Consider the following 16557-nt stretch of genomic DNA (forward strand, 5'->3'; position numbering starts at 1 on the left):
TAAATTGACAGTTCGTGTATGAAATGCTATAAGAACTGTCAAGTTACGAATTCCTAAAGTTACGAACGTATGAGAATTGAGGCCCAGACTGGCCCTGCTGGGCGATCATTGGGCAAATTCATAACAAAACTTTCTGATTCTATAAGCACATTGCTTGTAGCGTCACACTGTCCCCTGTTTGTTTTGCATTGTAAACAGAGTTTCATTTCTTAGAACTTCTTATATCAATCTTGATGCTCAATTTACCATATCCAATGCTATTCATCACACATTCGTCTTTGAATTAACCTGGTGTGATGTCACCACTAAAGTCATAAAGTCATTCCAACAAATTTTCTAATTTCTCTCTCCTCCCTTTTACTCTTTTATTTCATATCCCATCGGGAGATTAACCGAATTATTCTCATTTTCAGTATGAAAATTGTGTTTTTGATGGCACAATGTAGGTAGCTAGGTATAGTGTATAGAGACATTTCGAATGTGATGCTGGCGGCATATCTTCCAGTAACATACATTTCGTGTTCAGTTTCACTTTGAACGTCGAGCGTGAAGCATTAAATCTGGAATACGGTTTTCAATTGTTTGTCGTTCGACTCACGTGAATGTGAAAACGTAAACGCGGATTTGAATAGAAGAATTCAGTGAAATTCAGCGTGTGAAATTTAATCGGTTCGCATTACTGGACAGTCGTAGAGGTACATTTTGGTACACCTAAAGGAATAGGTCAGTTCATATACTCGTGATACTCGTCCAATATTTTTTTTTGATTTTTATCAATGATTCAGTAAGTGGAAATCAGCGTCCAGGCCAGATTTACTGTTCTCTTTACGGCCTTACAAAAATGGGCAACGATCTGAAATATTCACAAACAAAAAGACGTTGAAATTGCACTCATATATGGTCATGTAGCTTCATTCTTAATTCATCCTCATTTCAACGGTACGTCGACTGTTACAAGCCAAATTTTTATTCAAATCCGGTAGAACGGAATAACCGACAAACTGAAATGTTTTTCGAGATCTGATTGCTCACATGGTAGTTGAATATTTACCTCAGCACGGAAGGTATTCGTATAAGCTCTGTACCACCCTCCAAATGAGAACGGTAGCACTATAAATGTTCTGGTTATTCGGTGTAAGTGAAAATGAAAGTCAGGCCCTTTGTCATTAAAATAAATTAAAAATTTACCATCCGAATTTTGGGCATATAATTTTCCGCCTGTACATATGTGGTGCCAGTGGTATTGCATATTTTGAAAGTCTATTACAGTAATCCACCCAACCATCAGACATTTTGATGAAAAAAGACTTTGTCCTTTCGGCAAAAAATATTTGCTGCAGGCTTTCCAATGTGTTGGATAGAAAGCATTTACGAAATTACCGAATCTCCTACTTCATTAGTTTAAGCTTACATTTTTGCTGTGGAAGGAACCTCATTCAAACTTATTGTTATAGCAAAATTGACTCGATAAGAGTAGAGTAGAGAGACAAGTTTGATTTGAAGATATAGATCACTTCGCGAACTCTTAACTTCTCGGACACTCGGTATATTTATGGGAAAAATCTAAGACTTGATTTCCACTTACCAAAAACGTTCTCCGTGTGAGAGACAAAATTGATTTTTTTCAATTTTTGCTTTGTTTACTTGACAGTTTGCTCTCACACGGAGGACTTTTTGTTGAGTGGAAACCATACTTAACTTGACAAAAACGAAAAACTTTCGTCAAGCTAGACTTTCTTGTAAAAAATCAAGTGTCAGGGATCAGATCAAGGTCGTCAGCGGGGTGTCGGGGAATCTCGCACACGCGATCATAGTATGCGTCCTTTTACGACATGTAACGAAAAGTCATGACTGTGCGAGATTCACCACTTAGAGGTGAATCTCGCACACCATGAATTTGTGTGGTGTGCGAGATTACCCTACCCCGTCAGCGGTCTTCTGATAAAAGTAAATCTCAATTTTCGGGTGAATATGAGCGCAGCGTCACATTTCGTTCAGTTTATCGCTAACGATTTCTATAGATATTCCCCAATTGATGGGGTGTGGTGAATATGGTGGAATGAATGTTGGAAAAGTGCTACAATGAAGTGAACTGCGCTGCACTCGAATTCAACTGAAACTTGACTTTCTTATGTTGAAAACAGAGAATCGGTTTCGATCAAACTTTTCGTTGTTTTAATTTCATTAAGCTTCAAAAGTTTCGTCAAAAGTGACTTTAAAACAATTAAAAATTTGATTGAAACCAACGCACTTCAAGCATTACTGGTACTCTTAATAGAGTACTGAAATGGGACAGTAAATAAATTTGGCAGCGTAAAAAAATCTGAAAACATTTTCCATACAAAATTTGACAGCTGTCACTCGAAGCACTTTTGCTTGAAGTGCGTTGTTGAAACAGATTCCCAATGCTTCGTCTGATTTCTGTTTTTGTGGATTTAGAAACCACTGACTGGCCACGAGTTAGCAAGTTTGATTATGAGTTGCAATGTCATTTTGACCATGATTCGCTAGACTAGTTCGTGCGCAAATCGGTATAGTGTTCTCAGAGCATTATATTGAGTACCACTGTCGACCACTGACTATGGTCTGATGAGAAATGGTATTTTTGAACTGCCTATTAATGCAAAACGTCGAAAGACGAAACAGTGGTCGAATATTTATGTTACATTACCTTCATTGGTTTGTCTGGACTTCGTGTATAGACGTCTTAAGCAGTGAACCGAACGCACCCAAGATTCAATAATTACCAATCATCCAAGTCGATTGGCTGTCAGACTGAACCTGAATTTGGTTTGTTTATAAACATAAATTCGAATGTCTACGGTTCTCATTAAATGTGCAACAGTGCAGCCAATACGTAGCCTTCAAATCATTCCAAAATGCAATTTACTTTCTATGATTTAATTGAACTAATTTTGTGTGACCCTTTTGGTGTGACCTTAATTTGACCTGTTCCTAAATTGTCGGAATCTTAGACATACGTGGAGAGCATGATGATGTTACGCATCAAAACACCCCAAGCTGACATAATAATGGGTTTAGTCGTGTAGTGAAATCGTCAATGTGTTTATGATTGCGTGTATTCAAATGGAATGGAATAAGTTGAATGGATTTGTTGACGCGTTAACTTAAAATTGGGATCGTAAAAATCTCTGAGTCTATGTTTATCGACAGACATAAAGTAATGATGCAACATACCATTAAGCACAAAGTTACACAGTAGAATTAGGACGAAACAAATGAGTCACATACGGCTATTCATCTGTTATCGATAACGACGATAAAAATAATGACAAACTCTGGATAGTGTGGTCCTTTTATATAGTAAAATTCATGTTAAAAAATTGAAGTACAAGATTTGAAATCAACATATTGGTTATACTTTGTTCGATGGAAGTAATAGACCCGATAAGAACACCGGTCATATGTTTGAGGTCTGTAACGGGTTAATCTTACTGAACCCACACATTTTGAAGTGTGAAGTGTGAAATAAAGTTTTCGAGAGCTTTAAGCTTCTTTTGCATTTCAATTTTCTAATGGAATCCCAAAGAAGTTGAAAGCAGCCGAAAGCTCTCTAGAGCACACTCTCTTTTGGCTGACTAACGACTTTGTTGGTATAATTATCATCTCTCTGAAAATTCGAAATAAATTGCCTAATGGATGGAAGAACCCTCAATGACTTTGTAAAACTTCGATACGTCTTTCCTTTTCAATCCCCTCTTTAAAAAGCACAACAACATATATGATACGAACTAGCAGATTGTTTGTGTCTCGGCCGTGCGGTTCACTTCAACATACTTAATAGATGTTATTGGTCAAATGAATAATCAGGTCACACGTATAATCAAGTCACGTTCACAGTGTAATTAAGCCTTACCCCACTTTTACCATCTGACACGTATAACTGAAACTGCAGCAGAGATTTATCTGTACCGGTTGCATTCGCCACTTCCGTTTTCCTGCTGATGAAGACAAACCGCATAACTCATTTCCCTCATTGTTGATTTAACTGTTCTGCAATTTTTGCTTAGTTTTTCGTCTCTACCTCACCACACCGCATCAGCAAAACAGTTTAGCAAATAAATATTTATCCACAATTAGCACATCGAAATGAAACCATGGAAAACTACACAGGACTGCTCCTAGCATGAACATTCGGAGTGGTCACCACATCTATATTGTGAAGATACATCACTCATTTTCGTTGTATGAGTTAAAACAATCCCAAGCGGCAGCTCTTATCACTGAAGCCTCAAAATCTAACAAATGTCAATCGAGTGTTTGTGCTAGGAGCAGTGCTGTGCTAACTGAACATTTATCATGCCCGCACATTAGAAAGCGGGCGTGACGCAAGTCCACTACCAAAAAAGTTTAAACATCCACTAGGTTGGTTCCTAAATTTTCGGATGAGAGATGATTCCTCTGGCACTACCTAACTTCCGTCTGTCTTTTCGATGGATTTAAGTTATTTTCGACATGAGTGAGGTGTTCCAAGGCTGACACTGTTGCTTATAATCTAATCGTAGCACCCGTTCATATGATTCAGTTCTCTACTGATCTAAGCAATTTGTTCATTCGCAATTCTACTATTGTAATAAACGCATCTTTTCTTAAAACCTTTTGCCTAATCTACTTATTCAGTAACTAAGAGGCACTTCCTAACTTCCATCGGATTTTTTGATGGATTTGGGTTATTTTCGATATAAGTGAGGTGTTCCAAGGATGGTTCCTAAATTTTGGGATGACAGATGATTCCTCTGGCACTTTCTAACTTCCGTCGGATTTTTTGATGGATTTGGGTTATTTTCGATATAAGTGAGGTGTTCCAAGGATGGTTCCTAAATTTTGGGATGACAGATGATTCCTCTGGCACTTTCTAACTTCCATCGGATTTTTTGATGGATTTGGGTTATTTTCGATATAAGTGAGGTGTTCCAAGGATGGTTCCTAAATTTTGGGATGACAGATGATTACTCTTGCACTTCCTAACTTCCATCGGATTTTTTGATGGATTTGGGTTATTTTCGATGTAAGTGAGGTGTTCCAAGGATGGTTCCTAAATTTTGGGATGACAGATGATTCCTCTGGCACTTTCTAACTTCCATCGGATTTTTTGATGGATTTGGGTCATTTTCGATATAAGTGAGGTGTTCCAAGGCTGGTTCCTAAATTTTGGGATGACAGATGATTCCTCTGGCACTTTCTAACTTCCATCGGATTTTTTGATGTATTTGGGTTATTTTCGATATAAGTGAGGTGTTCCAAGGATGGTTCCTAAATTTTGGGATGACAGATGATTCCTCTGAATGTTCGGTGTTTCTTGGACTATAGCGGCGTAAGGCAATTAAAACGACGTTTGTTTATAATATTTCGAGCTTTGAATTGGCTCTTCTTCAGGCTGAAGTGGCTGAAGTGGCAGATGTTGAGGAATCTATTGTTAGGAAAATGGTTAAAAAATGTACTGAAAAATTTAATCGGAAGAAAACTGAATCATCTGCCACTTTTGACGCAATTTTTTTTTTGTCAAATTTTCTTTCACAAATTTTTGGCTCAATTTTTTGTTGATAAAACTTTTGCGTATGGCGCACAATGCGTCACCCTCATCGATATCAGTTATTTTGTAAGTAAGGTAAAGAACTTGCGTCACATTTACCTGAGATCATGCTCCTCGCTGTCAGAATTTAATTATTTTTCAGTGAATCTGTCAAACTTACCCTTTCCGTTAACGTTTCCGTTGTCTTCGTTTGGATTTTCTGCTCAGAAAATCTGACGGTTCCTAATATTGCTCCAGTTATCCAGGAAAGGCATTTCATAAAATTCGAAACAAATTCATTTGTTAAGCCGCCGGGATTCAAATGTTGATTCAAAATGCATTTTATGTTCATTCGATTAACGCCTCACCGAATCTATAAACCGTTTATAATGCAGTGGGTGTTGTTACACCTTTCGTATACAAATTGAAGTAGTCGACTGATCGATATATAAATACACTTTACCATGGTTGCTTGCCATTATAGCATAAACACTTGTTGTGTACGGTATGATGGTGAACGAAATGAGTTTTTCCAACTCCTCGAATGTAATAAAGTCTTAGCTGAACGACCGGTTTTTCTCGTCGTTATTATTTATACTCCATTTGATGCATATATAGCATCATGCACCAACCAGTGAGTGTGCAGTAAGCTACACTTTTATATATTAATTCCCGTTGAGCCACTAACTTATTGCTAGCTATACGAGTGGGAGTAAAATGTTTAGTGTGTGTACCCGAACCCACCCAAGCGGTAGATGTTTCTTCTTTTATATTTCTGTGGAAGCTCCATTTATTTCCCAACTTCTGTTTTAATTCAATGAGACAGTGACACGAAAAGAATTTCCCAAATTAAACAACAAAAAATTGATTTAGTTTTGAACAAATACCCAGAGATGCCAGAGCAAAATCCATTTTTTTTTCTCATTTAGGTAATATACAACTTTTGATTGACTAAGCATCAAAATGAAAGATTCATCTGATTAACACTGTCCGTTCTCGCAAATTTAATAAAATCAAGCGATGGTAAAGTGCTTCTATCCATAAAGCTTTGCTAATTGGATTACAACGATGAACGTCAGACTGTTATAACATTCGTGATTACCGGCATTGATTATACGAAGTTTTAGAGGGGTAATCCACTGCGGGAAAATTGTGAACATAATAGCAGATTAATCGCCAATTGTTCGAATATCCTACTTTCCTTCGAGGGTTTTTTCGCTCTTCCAAAAGAGAGGATAGATGAGTGAAGAGAGCCGTCATTGAAACTCAATATTCTCACCTCACGTGTGATGTCAAAACAACAATTTTATCAATGCAATAGTTTGTTCTGCAACTGAACTGCTAGAAGTGACGAAAAGAAGTTATTGGTAACTGGAGGTTACCAATGAATTCCAGTTGCTTTTTGTAACAAAAAGCAGGTTCTTTTTGTAAATAGCAAAGAAATGATTGGTTGGTATGCCTGTTGCGAGACAGAAGGAACATTGGAATGACAGTTGGATTCTATGGGAGAGAATGTGAGAGAGTTACATACAAATTCTCCCACATTCTTAACCATAGAAGCCAACTGTCATTCCAATGTTCCTTCCATCTCGCCACAGACGTACCAACTTATCATTACTCTGGTAACTAGTGACGAAAAGTGCAGCCTCTACTGGAACAGTGAAAAACGATCATTCATACGTCACCCGAATGATGCATCAAAAAGTTCACTTTTCGTGGTTCAGTTGCAGATTAGTTATTTATGACATCGAGTGCGAAGTATTTTATTAGGCCGTGTAATACACATCGTGAGCCTAATCAATTACTTCGCACCGATATTCCTACAATGTTGTATGCAACAGAGCGATCTAAAGTTTCGTAATTTTTGAACATTATGATCTCGAGTTGCATAAACGTCATTTTCTCAACTCAGTGCCGAAAGGTGATTTTTGGTGTCTTTGTTGACAAAACGTTGTGTATTGTCACGCTTGATCTGTGGCTTCGAGTGACAATCTAGACATCTAGTGCCTAAAAAAGCATTTTCTGCAATTATGCGGCGAAAACTGAACTGGATGGCGATCGAATGGTCTTTTTCCTCTGTTTTTCTATATTTTACTTTTTGTAACAAGTGACGAAAAGTAGGAACGTTCGTTGCCTTTATTGCAAAAAAAGTTGTATACAACTCGATGATAAATGATTTTTTAGGCACACGATGTGTATTGTCACACTCAACCTGCGCTAGGTTGTATAAATAACTATTTTGCCACTAGTGGTGGAATGGATTTACTTTTGGCGATGTGGCATCACATCTAGTGACAAAAACTATAGCTTTTCGCAACTAGTTGCATGAATAACTATTTCACTGTGGCGTAAATAACTACTAAAAAGTTGAGTTTTCGAGTGAATTTCGAGGTGAATTTTGTTGATCTGAGACGAAGCCGAGGTAAATAAAAATCGACTCCAGATAAAAGCTGCAGGTACAATGGCTGTGAGGGATGCTACAGCTACACGTTCAATGAAGGCAGTTTACCATTTATTTTAGAAACTGCTTAAATTTAACCTGTATTTCGTAGATCATGAGAACCGTGTTTGTGACGAAGCTCATTCATCTAAAGTAAGTGTAAGATCTATAAAAATCTACATAAAATGCAAACAGATTGACGAGCCATATGTATAACAAGCTAGCTCTGTCAATTTACTTTATTGCCTACGCCACGGAAAAGTTTACCATTACATGACAGTTTGTCCCCTCCGGAAATGAACCATTACACGAAGAAATATTTTCTGTTCATTTTACGGAAATTTCTTTGAGATTTTGTTTATCAACTTTCGCTTGGGACAGGCAACAAAATAGAACATATTGCGTGCGTAGTTCATTAATCCGGAAACAAGTTTGTAATATTCGGTAACTGATAGCTCCGACAAGTATACCTCGCCTTCGCCTCGGATATGTAAACTTGTCGAAAAGACTTGGTGAAAAGACATCCGAATGAGTCTGTTTTTATCACAGCACTGTTATCTCATGTATTGAATTACTTCCGCAGCATCCAACACATAATCGACCATTTTTATATTCACAACAACATCACTTTCGTCCCGTCGTATCTGAGAAAGTGAATTTGCCAGCTACATTAGCTCTACATTATTACGTCGATATAACGATAACGTGCTGGAAATTCAATTATCAAGATAATATAGATGTGAAAGAACCTTGACGTGCTTTCAATTTAATGCCTATACACATTCTGGTTTTAAGAACACAAGCTTCTGCATATTATGTGTACGAGTATGTGATGCAGCATATCCATCTCAAGCATATCTGATAATAATGTCGCCCATTCATTACCACATTTCCTATTTCAATTTTTATTGCGACCGTAAAATTGTTTATTAAATAATGTCTTACGCGCTTCTTTTGCTTGCCGTTTTACATGCCTCATATGGATTATACAGAGAGTAAACGGAGATGCAACAGACATTCGTCAGTTTTATATGAGAATTAATGGTTGGCTATCGTCTACGAATATTGTGCTACACAAAAACTGTCCATACAATTCACAGAAACACATATAATGCAAACCGAGATATTGTCCAAAATAATTCAATCGAAAATGATTAATATGTCGCTGATAAACATGATGTTTAGGCTCGTACGCAGAGAGGTATTACGAGATTTACACAATTTATTTCTCATTTGTACGGTGTGATCAACCGTAATTTTGCTTGATGACAGTTTAGGGGGGGAAATGTCTATTTTCTTGCCTCTACCTTTGACAGGGAAGGAAATAGAAATTTTCTACCCCGAACTGTCACCTTTGTTTTTGTTTTAAAAATTGCGAAATAAACTGATGTTTTCGTGTCTTGGACAAAATGGATAATCACAACTTGCACAATTGAAAAATGTTGTGTTCACGTCTGAACGAAAAACTTCGCTCTTGTTGGAAATTCCCATTTTTTCCCTCGGTAAAAAGCTATCCGAATATTCAAAATATTGACTTGTCAGGGTCGACAGACCTACAAATGATTTTTTTTTTCATTGCATTCGTCATCTAGGTATTACAATAATTCGGCAAAGTGACATGGGACACTGGTCTAGTACTTCATTTAATTAATGTTTCGTATTTGATTCAAAATACTTCGTCTGTGTTAGCATACATTTGGCATCTCATTTTGCGATATAACAAGACACTAGATAGAGTTCATCGTTTATTTCTATCATTGTTGTTCAGAAGAGATGCCTAGTCGTTCATAAAAGTTTTTAGTGAGAGTCAAGCGTGGAGAGCTCAACTACAATTTGCGTGAACGCAAACTCTGCATTGCAGAGTGTTAAAAAACTCATAACTCTCCATTTGGAACACTAATTAGAGGAGGTTATGACTGCTCAGCTCACAAAACTCAAGTGAAAATGTAGAGTGAAAGTGTAAAATGAAAGTGAAAAGCAAAAGTGTAGAGTGAAAGAGTAAAGAGCGCAGGGTGGAAGTGTAGGAGCTCGTTCAGCAACTCTTCGTTAAGTTTCACTGGTGACGATTTTGACACTTCTTTCATATAAAGTATGTCAAAATCTTCACTTTGGGTAACGAATTTTTAGTTCCTGAACGAGCTCTAGAATGAAAGGTGTAGAGTGAAAACTGTGGAGTGGAAGTGTATAGTGAAAGTGTAGAGTGAAAGAGTGAAGAGCGTAGGGTGGGAGTGTAGAATGAAAGGCGTAGAGTGAAAGGTGGAAGTGTAGAATGAAAGTGAAGAGCTAAAGTGAAAGAGTGAAGAGCGTAGGGTCGAAGTGTAGAATGAAAGCTGTATAGTGGAAGTGTATAGAGAAAGTGTGTGTAGAGTTAAAGTGTAGAATGAAAGAGTGTAATGTGGAAGTGCAGAGTGAAAGTGTAGAGTGAAGAGTCAAGAGCGTAGGGTGGGAGTGTAGATAGAAAGGTGTAGAGTGAAAGGTGTGGAGTGGAAGTGTATAGAGAAAGTGTAGAGCCAAAGTGTAGAGTGAAAGAATAGGTAATAAACCTCACGTTGCTGAGTAAATAAGCCACATAATGAAAATGTTTTCATGAAAATTCGAACAAAAACTGGAGAAAATTGACGAAACGATTTTCATGAATTTGCCCGAACATTACGGTTATTGTTATGGGTTACAGGAGTTGGTAGATTCCAGTCTTTGGTTGAGCCGAGTCGTACGAGTCTTCCCGAAATTCCGCTCTGAGGCAATTAACATCGCGAAGATTTTTGTTTTTCTCGAATTCAATGCTGAACCGTTGGGCGTCTACACACAGTTCAATCAAATGTTTTGGAGCTATTTACCCAAATATAGTTCATCATTGAAAATATTTACCCAGATAACATGCGTAAATACGAATATGCCAGTAATAGCGCTTATTATATCTTGTGTTGTTTGTAATTCGAGTCGAGTACTTTCCAAACAAAGAACATATACTCTGACAATGAGGCTGATTTGACCGAATCATTTTTGCTTTTTCTTCTTTATTCACTTGAAATGATTGTGTTTGGAAAAACGAACAGACATAACACAAAATTGACTCTCATTGCCATTCGATCCATTTCGTCCGATATTGGAGTTATTAGCGTTTATACATGACGAGCGAAGACAAAAATTAGTGTAACATATTGGGGGTAGTGCCCGCATTAAATTCGATTTTAAATTTCTAATTTTGACCTTTAGAAGTAGTAGATTGGATGCTGCGACAAGTGTACATTTTGTATGTCAGAACACTATACAGAAACACTTGTCAAACAGACATTTACAGAAGCAAGTTACTCAAAAACACCGAAAATGAGGTTGTGAGCATCTCAAGGTTCTTTGAATTACGAAGCAGCATTCAATGTATTCTGGCTTATTGTCTGCCCCCTATACGAATGTCGATTGTGACAAGGAAATTCACGTAAAAAAATAGTCAAAAATGTCCTTAATGTCAATTTTCGCATGGGACACGCAATAAAATCTTGTACTTCATTTGTTCAACTGTTGTCGTTGCTATATTATGCTTAACTTAAAAGGTTAATTCAAACGGTTTTACATGTAGAGTTATACTAGATACTGGTATGGTATGGTATGACACCTTTAGTGCTGTCGATAAAGGTAAATATGAGAATCAGGTATCGTTTCCATATTTTCACATTTGTCATTTAAGTTGAACATTTATTGAAAATGACAAAAGATCACCACCGCAAAACGATTAGATGACCACCGTGAAATCAGTTTCTATTTCCATCTGACGCATTCGAGATCAATTTTTATTAAAAATGAAAATGTTGTGCCCGTTTTTCACTGTAACGAACGATGTTACTTCATTTCGGTTCAAAATGTGAAACTTTCGTAATAACCGTTGCTGTCACCCCACTTGTCTGTTAACAAGGAGACCAATAAGTTATGGGTAGAGTGAAATTTTTATTTAGACATAGAATGACATAGTTGAACGAACGAACATATATCAATCCAGGTAACTAATAATAGTCGTCGGGGAATATGTTTTAAATACTTCGGTTGTAAGAGATTCCAAACTTGACTCTGTTTTAGTAGTATGAGTGGTAAAAAAACGAGATCTCTCTTTTTTTATTAGTTAGGTAGGGGAATGAATGTGTAGTAAATACCAACCTGATGATTAACCTGGTGCCTATGTCATGTGAGTGATGTTGGTTTTTCAGTTTCGTGATCAAAGTAACATTAATCGAATTTTGATTACGTCTCAGCCTCCTAAGAAAATAGAAGTTCATTCGTATAAAGTCAATCGTAGAATAAAGACGTTTTATTACTCTACATTAAGCTAACAGGTTATGGGCCCACGTGTGGAATATTGAGAAAACCCATAAGGAAATATGCGGAAATGCGGCAGGGATATCGAAGTTGAAGATAATGCATAGAACTAGAATGTGGGGGTGCCACGGCTGCGACATCAAACACGACATCCTTGGAAAATGTTAGGATAATCCTTGAAAATTCTCAGAGGTTTGTCTTTTTGAAAATCCTTTTTCAACGAAACTTACAAATATCTGCCCCTTAATATAGAGTCGATCTTTGCCTGCCAGACACATATGTAAATAATTCAGATCAATAAAAATCACTTCAGTGGCCCTATTTTCAATTATGGGAGATGAATCTACCTGGAAAATGTCGTCACTATCGTACCAAAATAACATTATTTTCCAAGTCAGATTTAACTATGATCACCCATAACTTAAAATGGGGACCATGCAGCAAGATAAATGCAATTTCATTTTTCTTATAATTCGCTAATGCAACACGTTCCGTTTCTGCATTTAACTATTCGTAGAAGGAAGCGTTAAAAATAATTTTTTGATTCATTTGTTCAACCAATCGTTTACTTAAAATTCAAATTCTAAGGCTTGATTTCCACTTACAAAAGAACCACTACGTTAAGTGAAGCCACGCCCCTTTCCTATTGTTTAAAGTGTAGACCGAGTGTAGAGAAAACTGACTGCTTTTTTCATAAGTGGAAATCAAGACTAAGTTGCACTTACAGCATCAACATGTAAACTCATTACAGCTTACTTAATATTCGGACTTGGACTTTCATTCAAACTTAAGTAATCTGAATAGTAGCTTTCAATCCATTCGAATAACACAGACAACCGATGATGGATGACAGCAAATCGTAGACTCATTCACCACATCGTATCCATCAATAATAGTTCTTCAATCTACTGTTAGACACCTTTTTTTTCGGATGTCAGGTGACATTTCGGAGATATTTCCGGTACGATTGTTTTGTGCCCATATATAAGCCCCGCAATTTTTCACGTAATCCGCATAAAAATTCACTTCAAAATCTGAGGGTGGGATGCGATCTCCAATAAATCATGGGGAAAAAAATGTCGGTTTGACGTTGATGAATAAAAGAATATAAAATGAAAATTGGTTCGCATGTACGTATCCATCATACGCACCAAAAAAATTTTTTAGTGAAAAACGTATTGCGATAACATAATTCAAAAAAGGGAAGAAAAAAATTATGAAAATGTCTCCATTGGATGGTAAAATGCAAAATACTAAAATTCTGAACACTTCTTCTTTATACAGATCTATACAGCATACACAGCGTTTCATTGCGTCGATACATTATTCACCTTCGGAATCAATCAAATTATATGTTTACGTATTCATATCGTATATACAGCTGGAACGTGCTTGTACATCATCTAAACAAAATTTTTGTTTTCTTCCATATCTCCTTTCATTAATTTCCATTTTATTTATTTCACATCATTTTCCACTTTACAAGATGACATACTCCGAAATGTGCCTGTTGATTTTCGGAATACATCAAGGCTAACACGGCGAATAAATGTTATAATGTTCTATACTCGAACATGTTCTATAATTACCATCCAGAAAGAAAACTTTCTCGAAAAAAATCTATTTCTTAAAATAGTCTCAGTGAATTTAGATACGTGTCTAAATCACGCATCTGGTAATTAGGTAATTTTCGTTTTCTTTTTTTTTTCACTGATCCACCTCAATTAAGATAATTAATTTGTTTGCACATCACATTGAACACACAAGTCATTATAATCTTTAATCTTCAAAAAGTATGACATTATTTTCGACAAAGAAACGACGACTCGTCGACTTCATTTGTAAATTATTATCAAGCAAGCAAAAAAAAAACAAAACAAAACAAATAGATACGAGGAGAGACCCTTCCGATACCATGTACATAATACATAATACGTCACCGGTCAAATAATGTGTTTCCGTTTTAATAACGTCGATTATAGTGAAAAGTACAGGCTCTCACAACTCTCCCTCTCATCAGAACCGGGGTCATGGTGACACACAGGACATATATTTGTGAAATTTGCAAAATTTATGAAATCTTGTTAAATTTGTCAATATTTAGTTATACTTCTTAATTTCGTTAAATTTCATAAATTTCGTTAAATTTCGTTAAACTTCGTTAAATTCACAAATTTCGTTAAATTTCACTTTTGTCAAAGTCAAAATTGACTTTCCTTCAATTTCACTTTTATTCACAAATTCACAAATTCAACAGATTTAGTCAAATTTCACTTTCGTTCAATTCCACTTTTGTTAAATTTCACGTTCGTCAAATACTCAAATTTCGTTAAATTTTACAAATTTCGTTAAATTTAACTTTCGTTAAAATTAATTTTCGTTAAATTCCACTTTAGTTAAAATTCGCCGAAATTTACTTTAGTTAAAATTCATTTTCGTTAAATTTCACTATAGTCAAAATTTAATGAATTTTTTGTGAATGGAGCCTAACCGATGAATGAAAATATACTTATCAAGAAGAGTAGCGTGAGCGAAGCGAGAGTAAATGTCCAGACGTTTGTTTTCTGTTCCTCTGAAATGAGACTAGTACAGAGGAAAAGTATATTGACTAAAGCTCCTAGTTTAACGTGTCCGGAATGAAGAAAATTGATTACCGATTTTTAAAAGCTGAAACCGCGACCAAAAATCTTCGTTTAATCGTTATTACAGTTTAATGACAAGACGTTTGTCCTATTTCCCTACAAAACATCTCGATTCGCTTCCCGTATACTCATCTAATCATTTTAATTCCTGATCCCTGTTTCTCGCTGATCTAGCTGTTTTTACCAAGGACCCTCTCAATAGGACAAACTGACAAATTAAAATGAAAAATCATATATTTAAATGTTTGTGTGACATCTCCGTGTGCAGACAGTAAAAAGGGACTCTTAATGTCAAAAGTAAAGGGACTCATAACGTCAAAAGCAAAGCAAAGTTGATGTTTTCGTGTTAAAGGTGTGTGTGATATAATTTTTCAATGAACTTCGGGTCGTAATTCCCCTAGGTAGTCTACCTCTATGGTTTTTACGATTTTCTGGTTTTTCTGAGCAATTTTCGAGCTCGATTGCAAGGACCGATTTTATGTTTCTTTCTCGATTTCAGTAAACGTACAATTGTTAAAAGTTTCCTATGTGCAGAATATCATCAGCTGATCTACTAACACACACTTACCGTATGATAAACAATCACAACACATTCTGAACAATTTGTTTACTTCAATCATACGTGTTATGTGCGCGCATAGATGACGTTAACGTAGAAATGCACTATGTGTGGTTGGCTTTGAATTGGTTACAATACAAAGTGTTTTTGTTTGAACACCAGCTGGTGATATTCAGCTGGAGCTTATTCTGCACATACGAAACTTTTAACAATTGTATTTCACAGATTTCGTTAAATTTAACTTTCGTTCTTGCTTTCGTTTAAATTCACGTTCGTTAAACTAGCAAATTTCGTTAAATTTCACTTTCATTGAAATTTACAATTTTTTTTAACTTCCACAGATTCGTCAAATTTCACTTTTGTTAAATTTCACATATTTCGTTAAATTTTACAAATTTCGTTAAATTTTACAAATTTCGTTAAATTTTACAAATTTCGTTAAATTTTACAAATTTCGTTAAATTTTACAAATTTCGTTAAATTTTACAAATTTCGTTAAATTTTACAAATTTCGTTAAATTTTACAAATTTCGTTAAATTTTACAAATTTCGTTAAATTTTACAAATTTCGTTAAATTTTACAAATTTCGTTAAATTTTACAAATTTCGTTAAATTTTACAAATTTCGTTAAATTTTACAAATTTCGTTAAATTTTACAAATTTCGTTAAATTTTACAAATTTCGTTAAATTTTACAAATTTCGTTAAATTTTACAGATTTCGTTAAAGTCCACTTTAGTTAAAATTCGCCAAAATTTACTTTAGTTAAATTTCACTTATGTTCAATTTCACTTTCATTAAAATACACAAATTCTGTTAAATTCCACAGATTTCGTCAAATTTCACTTTCGTTAAATTCCACTTATGTCAAATTTTACTTTCGTTGAAATTCCCTTTCGTTATATAGTGAACGACATCTCAAATTTGTGAATTTGCAATGACACAAAAAAATTCTCAGAAAAATTTGACATAAAGACATTTGAGATGTCGTTCACCGTATTTCACAAAAGTTACGAAAGTTTAATGTCACAAATAATAGACCATTAGTGACAGTGATGGAAAAAGGACGACAAAC

At 35.6% G+C, this 16557-nt stretch overlaps 1 protein-coding gene across 1 annotated transcript in view; it reads left to right on the top strand.

Annotated features, from left to right (window-relative positions):
- The first annotated feature begins 541 nt into the window (after positions 1–541).
- The window catches only part of LOC119075887 (calcitonin gene-related peptide type 1 receptor), a 43438-nt gene continuing 27422 nt past the window's right edge, over positions 542–16557 (top strand). The window contains exon 1 of the mRNA XM_037182456.1: positions 542–723. The gene's annotated coding sequence lies outside the window, so the exon portion shown is untranslated. The remainder of the gene's footprint in view (positions 724–16557) is intronic.

The sequence above is a fragment of the Bradysia coprophila genome, unplaced genomic scaffold (genome assembly GCF_014529535.1).
Source record: "Bradysia coprophila strain Holo2 unplaced genomic scaffold, BU_Bcop_v1 contig_232, whole genome shotgun sequence".
In the NCBI taxonomy this organism is placed as follows: Eukaryota; Metazoa; Arthropoda; class Insecta; order Diptera; family Sciaridae; genus Bradysia; species Bradysia coprophila.